Here is a 9505-nt window from a genome sequence, read left to right on the forward strand (position 1 = left end):
GATAACCATTCCTTAAAATGTTCCTAACGTTTTAAAACCTGTTTTTGCACAGTCACTTTAAGCGCTGAAACTAATTATTCGTAGAAGTCTCAATCCGTAGTATAAATATGGAAAAGTTACTGATCAAATAGGAGAAGGATAATCCTTTTAATATTTTTTCTTTGAAATTACAATTCTCAATCCCTTAGAAGAATCCACTTTCACTAAGTAATCATCCCATTATTGTTTTCACTCATGAATTTTCTTTAATTTGTTTATTTTCTCTGCAATATTATCAGAATTCTTTAATCATATCCATCATTTATTTAATTTTAGTGTATTTCTTTCCTTGAACTTGTATAAAATTAATCCACAGTGTGCTCATGATCATAAACCTAAAATTTTCAACTCCAGTCTACACACATGCCTTTAAGGTCCACGTAGGCTCTTTCCCAATTAATTTTCCTAATTATAAAGTAATTAGGTAGCAAGTTATCTAATGATAAATGATGTTTTTTATTTTAATTAATTCTTTTAATTTCGCTCTATGGATCTATTTCCTCTGTGATATAAGGCATATTTTTTAGTATTAGAAATTAAGTTTTTCAATTTTAACAATTCGAAGAATTATTATACAATCATTTTTTATTCAAATGCTTCATTTTTCTTCTTTAATATAAGATACTTTAATATGTTCAGTTATATATTTTGTGAAAATAAATGCGATTTTGATTTTGCCTTAATCATCGTGATCAGATACTCTATAATCTTTATGTAATCTTAACAGATCTTGACTATGATTTCGTCCCTCACCGCCCGCATTGTTTTGGCTTACCAGCCATTATCCATCCACAAAGAAGGACTTGTGTTTATTTGCATGTCCTTCCAAAACTGAATGTTGGTATCATGTCTACGTGTGTTCAGGCACATTACCTGATCCTAGAAGTGTTTTAAAATAACTAAAAAGTTTTACTATTGTCTTATAAAAGATGTGTTACATATTTAATCCGAGTAACTTTCTGGAAAGGTTGAGGGAAAGGTTAGGGAGACGTTCTAGGAGAAAACAATAGCCCTCTTTTGCAGTTTGAAGGCCCTTAGTAAGGGATGAAGTTGTCCACAATAAAACGAAATCACAGAGGAAAAGTAGCCATGGTATATATATACCATCTTTGTGCAGTACAATTCAGACGATTGGAAAGACAACTCAAGGAAGTATGGAATTGAGGTTAGTGCAAAGGGTGTTGAGGTTGAGGTTAAAACAAGTGTGTAATGGCACGCGCGTGTGCGTGTGCGCATTTTAATTTTTTTAGGGGGAGAATGCGTTTATGCACTTTATCGTGTCGGGCTCGGTCTGGTAATCGGATGTTGTTGAAACCTCCTCTTTTCATCTGGCCTTATTTAGCCCCCGAGGAACTACCGTTAGGCATTACTTCACAGGAGAAGGCATCAGCCAAAGCTCATCCTACTGATGTTGGGGCAGCCGCCTCTGTTTCAACATCTCCTGTTCCTCCCGTCGTAGTTCAATATGGACTTCCATGACAAAAGGAGCAGAGCTACTCCCAAATTGTTCCTGATGCAAGCATTAAAGGAACCAAATTTTCCGGGTATGTTTTTCCTGTGACAACCATTAGCTCTGCGCGTTGTTTAGCAATCGCATAAAAAATCACTGGACCGATTGTACTGAAATTGTATATGAACCTGCTTAGGTTCCCTGTTAAACATTAGCCCATCCTTATTTCAAAAATCACTCCGGACTAATCGCCACTGATCTCTAAAGTTGTGAAAAATCCCATCATGGTCTCCAAAGATGACTAAACCCCATCCTAGTTGTCTTTTGACAGAAGTTGGCTTTTCAGACCTGTGTATGTATATATATATATATATATATATATATATATATATATATATATATATTCTTAATCTGAAAAAGACAAAATAACTATTATAAAAATAAACTGAGACCGGACTCAGACATGCTAACAAGTTTTTACTTATTTTCTTGATCGTGGCAAGAAGGAAAAACTTATTATTGGCGTCAGAATCAGAAATATAATTCACTAGAACCAGAATTGCTCATACAGCTGCAAAAGTCTACGCAAATTGCTCGCGAAACCGCGGGTAATTGCTAGTGTCAGCTCAGATTGAGACGTGTGTTTTCACATAAAGTGTGAAGTGCGAAGGAGTGCGCGTTGGCGTGGCATTTCAGCTGAGTAAACTATAGCTACGCAACGACGCGAGGATATTCTTAGATTCTCCGCATTACAATATATTGAAAAACAGATTTAATGAGCACATATTTTATTTAGCATTATTTACCCACAAGTTTTCCATGCCGCTTTTTACGACTAGTCCGGTGTATAAAGTAACCTCACAAATGAAAATTAATCGCTAAATGTGTTAATAGCGATTCAACTTGAAAGATCATCCACTGATCATTTTATTCTAAAATTAAAATAAATACCCCAACCTATTGTAACAGATGTGTCGTTAGTAACGATTGATGTAAATTCTTTATATACGTACCAATATTGACCAAACTAAAGGTATGAAAGCTGTGAAACACTTTCTAAATAAAAGGCACAGAAATTCAAAACCAAGCACTAACTTCATCATTGTCTTCCAATTGTTTTTTATTCCAAAATAAATTTTATTTACAAAAGAAAGGAACAGCCATGGGTACCCGAATGGCCCCATTATACGCAAATCTTTTTATGACAAAATTTGAACAAGAGTTTCTAGATTCTCAAATATTTAACCCTTAATTCTGGACTAGATATATAGACGACATTTTTATGTTATTGACCTTTGACCTTTGATAACAATTTAAAATTTACTTGGAAAATTTCAACAGAGTCAGTGACATTTCTGGATATTGACTTTTACGTCAAGGAAGGTTACTTGAAACACAAAATCAATAGAAAAACCTAACTAACACTTATTAATATCTTCACTATAACACTTTTCACCCTGGTTTATGTAAAAAGATCAATTCCAAAAAGTATGGTTACAAGAGCAACAAAATTATTCAGCGATAGTAAAGATCTTAAAACTTACTGTAGTGACATATATGATGTGTTTTTAAAACTAAAATATCCTGAGAAGCCAAAAAGAAAAGAGATGTCGAAAAGAAAGATAATGATGAGCCTAAATTAATAACAAAATATCATCCAGGTCTCTACAAAATTAACAAAACGTTCACAAAAGTAGCTTACAAAATTCTCCACTGACTCATTTCTGAAAAGTATTCCACGTATTGTTTTTAAAAGAGCTCCTTATCTTAAAGAAAAAATTATATCAAAACCAAAATTACCGGCTGATTCTGATGTAGGAAACTAAATTTAAACAGAGCACATCCACGTAATAAATGAAAATGCATGGTATGTATCAAATAGAATTCATCAGAATTCGAAAGCAAATCAACTAAAAATAATTAAATAACATTATTATAAAAAATAAATTATTATTATTATTAAAATTATTTAACATTTTAATTATTTAAAATTTAAAAATTATTATTAAATAAAAAATAAATAATAAAATTATTAGCAATTTGACTTAAGATACCGGTACGTAAAATGTAGCGTATTAAATCCAATGTAACAAATACCCGAAACAGTAAATTGGCTCTGCAACAAATAACCTAAGAATAAGGATGACAGGTCATCGTTATGATTTCAAGCATAATGATAAAACAAAACCACTAGTCATTCATGGTAAATTACACAAAGAATCTTTTGAAAAATTTATATTTAAGTAAAACCAATACGATTAATTAATAATAATTCAAATACATGAAAAATTATCAAATTTTAGAACAAGCCTGTCAAATTGTCAAAAAATCCACATTTCCTTATGGATTGAATCTTCAATAGTAAATTTTAATCATCTAACATCATCACAATATTATTTACAAGCACAGTTGAACATATGTTTACATTTTAAAATATTATGTTTATTAATTTATTTATGTGTTCATATTTATGTATTTGGTTAGGTTATGTGTTTCATTTTGTTTATTGTACCTGAAGAAGCGTAATGCGAAATATAGTACATCAATACTAATATGTTGGCCTATTTCTACATGTATTAGTCTAATGACATTCAATTGATTATCCAAGTAAGTCTCTTGACATTTGGCCTTTTCCAATTGTTGTTTTATATATATATATATAAAACAAAAAAAATATATATATATATCTTCATTAGAACAAACGGTACTTTGGGATTATACCGACCACACCAGTATGAAGAACACAAAAATATAAATTTATAGAAACAAACATGAATTGTTAATGGGGTCAGATTCCGTTATATGCCCCCAACGCTTAAACTTTTTTCAATGAACTTAGAACGTTATAAAACGATGTAGTTGAGTAACAGAACTAACATTCCATCAATCAACAAGCATTTCCAGGTACAGTATTGTGATCGGTATTTGTTAATTGTTGTCGCTGTTATCTTATCTTTCTCGAGAATCCCGATTACGGAAGGCCGCGCGGCATCACATAATTATTTAAGGTTTTTGCACGGTACATAATTCCCTTTCCATTACAATTCAATTGATATTTCTGATCAGCCCCTCTAGAATTTGATATTTTACTGATAGGTACTATCTCGAGGGAACTTTTTCTTTCGTTGGCCAGAGGGACTCGCATTTTGGGTGGCGGAGTGTGATCAAGAATAAAACCAAGTTTTGTGTGTTTTTTTCCAATAAAGATTTTAGTTTTTGTTTGGTAATTAATCGAGGGCCAGAGAATACTACACAGTTGGCCAGATGGATGTTAAATTTACTATTGGTATTCCTGAAGAGATAAAATCAATCAACAATCAAAACATTTACTAAGCTTAAACCCTATGTGTCATGAAAACCATTCATATTTTGTGTGGACTTTTTACGACTAGTATAGTAAATATTATAAGTGTGTCTATAAATGTAACTGGTTTTGTTTTAACTAACACAGAAGTTGAAGGCTGCCCCTACGCTTGGTTTCGAGCGTAAACATCTTGAGGGATAAGCTAAGAGAATATTCCATCATCACAAAGTTACACGTACTGTGGAATATTGTGTTAAGCCATCAGAAGCTTAAACAAATTTATTAGAGTCAAGTTCAAGAATTAACATTTTATAGCTAGTGAAATCTTCTACTAATTAAATCTGGAGGGAAAAAATATTCTTTTTTCCAACTTTTGTTACTTCTAGGATTTTTAAATTCAGGCATGATCATCCAGTTGTAGTATTCGTTACCTCTGAGTTCCTTATCATCTGAAATTTTCAACATTATGAAATTATATTTTTTATTATTTCTGAATTTAACTCTAGCGGTTTTTTTTATATACATTTCATTTTTTTTAAACTTATATTTCTATGGTGCGGTAAGTAACTTGAGGTTTGTTTATCAAAATTATTCTTCACATTTGAGTTTAACATCTCGAAAATCCACTTTCTCTTAACTCTATTAAAGACGCGTAATTAGTTTTCCACAATGAAAAAAACTATAATATGTGTTTGTAGTTTAAAGTTTATTCTCGAGTGGACGATAACACATGTTTCATAGCGAACAGCCGCTAGTTTAACACCCTCAAGTGACGGAAACCATGTGTGGTAATCGAGTGAATTAACCGCGCGCGCACGTTCCTGCCTACACAGGAAGCGTTACTACATTAAGTGTTGTTTCTGCTTATATCTTAACATGTATTTATAGGTTTGCTTATCTTTACTTATATGGGATATTAAATATTCCACGAAAATTATCTTCTATATCACAGCAATACAACTCTTGATTACATGTACGACAGTACAAGAACATGTATGACTAATATATCCTACTGATTTACAACACGTTTGGCATTGACCATTGTCACGGTGCATATTATTGGAGGATCAAAGTGTTATCCTGATTACATGTACGACAGTACAAGAACATGTATGACTAATATATCCTACTGATTTACAACACGTTTGGCATTGACCATTGTCACGTTGCATATTATTGGAGGATCAAAGTGTTATCCTGATTACATGTACGACAGTACAAGAACATGTATGACTAATATATCCTACTGATTTACAACACGTTTGGCATTGACCATTGTCACGGTGCATATTATTGGAGGATCAAAGTGTTATCCTGATTACATGTACGACAGTACAAGAACATGTATGACTAATATATCCTACTGATTTACAACACGTTTGGCATTGACCATTGTCACGTTGCATATTATTGGAGGATCAAAGTGTTATCCTGATTACATGTACGACAGTACAAGAACATGTATGACTAATATATCCTACTGATTTACAACACGTTTGGCATTGACCATTGTCACGTTGCATATTATTGGAGGATCAAAGTGTTATCCTGATTACATGTACGACAGTACAAGAACATGTATGACTAATATATCCTACTGATTTACAACACGTTTGGCATTGACCATTGTCACGGTGCATATTATTGGAGGATCAAAGTGTTATCCTGATTACATGTACGACAGTACAAGAACATGTATGACTAATATATCCTACTGATTTACAACACGTTTGGCATTGACCATTGTCACGGTGCATATTATTGGAGGATCAAAGTGTTATCCTGATTACATGTACGACAGTACAAGAACATGTATGACTAATATATCCTACTGATTTACAACACGTTTGGCATTGACCATTGTCACGGTGCATATTATTGGAGGATCAAAGTGTTATCCTGATTACATGTACGACAGTACAAGAACATGTATGACTAATATATCCTACTGATTTACAACACGTTTGGCATTGACCATTGTCACGGTGCATATTATTGGAGGATCAAAGTGTTATCCTGATTACATGTACGACAGTACAAGAACATGTATGACTAATATATCCTACTGATTTACAACACGTTTGGCATTGACCATTGTCACGGTGCATATTATTGGAGGATCAAAGTGTTATCCTGATCCCCCCCCCCCCATTGTCAGTTTGTCTGTCATTACAGTCAATTCAGTAGGGATGACGGAAAGTTGTTTAATACTTCGGGTTTTCTATCACTATCTACCAAATATATATTTTTTTTTTTGTAATTTTGTAATTCTGAGAAATTGATGAGCCATTGTAACCCGAGTTTTGCTTAATACACTTCTTGAAAGTATTAAAAGGATTTAGGATATATATGCCAGATTTGTCTTTACACGATGTCATAAACTTATATATGTCCATTGGCAATAGCCAGAATTGAAGTTTTACTTACTTTAGAGCACACTATTTTATAGTAACATTTAACTTTTTCAATTTTCAATTTTGATTATGATTTTTTTAGTTCTTTCCGTGGAAGTGTTGTAAATAAAAACAAAAAATAGAATCAAAATGTTTATTTACGAATTACTCTACGCCATCCCCCAAAATACAGCAAATACTTGAGTCAACTAAGGCTATTACACAATTTAAAAGAATGTCAGACAATAAATTGTCCACGTTTCAGGGAGTTAGTCAAATGTTAACAGTGGGGAAAATATTACTTCTCATATAAGTAATTTGTTATCGACATTAATTTAGGCGTTTCCAATGAAAGTCCAGAGCGATGACTGAGATTTTGAATGTTAGTGTCACAAAATTCTTCGTCGACAGAAAATTTCTGGTCCTTCGAATGACGTCCAGGCCGAGATTACTGGATTTTAGCTTGTAACTGCAGATGAAAACGTTCTTTGTCGACGGAGAATTTCTGGCCCTTCGAATGACGTCCAGGCCGGGATTACTGGGTTATAGCTTGTAACTGCAGATGAAATGTTCTTTGTCTATGGAGAATTTCTGGCCCTTCGAATGACGTCCAGGCCGAGATTACTGGATTTTAGCTTGTAACTGCAGATGAAATGTTCTTTGTCGACGGAGAATTTCTGGTCCTTCGAATGACGTCCAGGCCGGGATTACTGGGTTATAGCTTGTAACTGCAGATGAAATGTTCTTTGTCTATGGAGAATTTCTGGCCCTTCGAATGACGTCCAGGCCGAGATTACTGGATTTTAGCTTGTAACTGCAGATGAAATGTTCTTTGTCGACGGAGAATTTCTGGCCCTTCGAATGACGTCCAGGCCGGGATTACTGGGTTATACGAGCTTGTAACTGCAGATGAAATGTTCTTTGTCTATGGAGAATTTCTGGTCCTTCGAATGACGTCCAGGCCAGGATTACTGGATTATAGCTTGTAACTGCAGATGAAATGTTCTTTGTCGACGGAGAATTTCTGGTCCTTCGAATGACGTCCAGGCCGGGATTACTGGGTTATAGGTTGTAATTGCATATGAAAATGTTCTTTGTCGACGGAGAATTTTGAATCATCGAATGAGTCGATCGCTGAGATTTAGAGTATGCATGCAATTTGAAACTCTTCTTTTGTGACGGAGTATTACAGGGCCTCGGAATGGGTTTTAACTTATCGCTGTTTTGAAATTTGTAGACATTAAACATTGTTTCTTTTAACAGATGCATCTTTTTTAACTGACATCGTTTTTCCACAGTTATTGTGTTTCTATAACTTCAGAATTTTTTATCTTAATTTTATATTAATTTTTTTATTTTAGTCACGCTTACTTTTGTAGAATTTCGAATGAAATATTGCTGAATGTTTAATAACCATAGTTACTAATTTCAATAATCACACAATAAATGTATAAAAATAAATAAATAAAATAGTTTACAAAAGTCTGTGTGGCTGGATTTGGTAGCCTCTGATTCCGGGTGCATTTGGTGGACACAGGTTTTCAGGAAGAGAATATTTCATTTTAAATTTTAGACAGATTGTATAAGTTTTTGATAAATTCTTATTGTGAAAAATAAATGCCATTTATATGACGCTATAATATAAATCCTCATAAATAATAATCGATTTTGTAATTAAAGTGATTTTTGGTCATCAGTCTCATTTTATTTTGTGAGAAATAAAAAGCATTACACATTATTGGATGTATGACAACCTTAACTCCATACCTCCGTAATTATTTATCGTCATTGCAAAATATAGAGTTCATAGAACGATCATGCCTCTTATGAAATCGAGATATAAATCGGTGGCACTACACGGCTTGATTATAATTATAAGTTGATTATGTATTAATTAACTGCTTATTTAAAATTTAAGGCTCTCTTCTTGCTTAAAGTAGGAACAATGTTGGATTTCATGTGTTACTGTTATCTCAAAATATCAAATTAAAGTTACATAAGTTTTGAATATTAATTTGAAACAATAATGCTGTGGCGACTTTATAGAGTAAGATTATATTAAAAATAAAATCTTTACTCTTGGAGCCATTCGATATCATATTATCATCATTATAGTCATGTGCAATGATTGCTATATGTGTTGACTTGGTTTTATCACGGTCATTAAGCAATAGTATGTAATGATTCAATGTTTTCGTAATTCTAAATTAACGGTCGCTTTTATGAAGCCTTAAGAAATAAAAAAATGTGAGCATAAAAGTTGCTTGGAAATTTCGCTAAACATTTTTAAACAAACAGTAAATAATGCTTTGAATGAAA

Source organism: Homalodisca vitripennis, chromosome 1 (assembly GCF_021130785.1).
Source record: "Homalodisca vitripennis isolate AUS2020 chromosome 1, UT_GWSS_2.1, whole genome shotgun sequence".
Classification (NCBI taxonomy): domain Eukaryota; kingdom Metazoa; phylum Arthropoda; class Insecta; order Hemiptera; family Cicadellidae; genus Homalodisca; species Homalodisca vitripennis.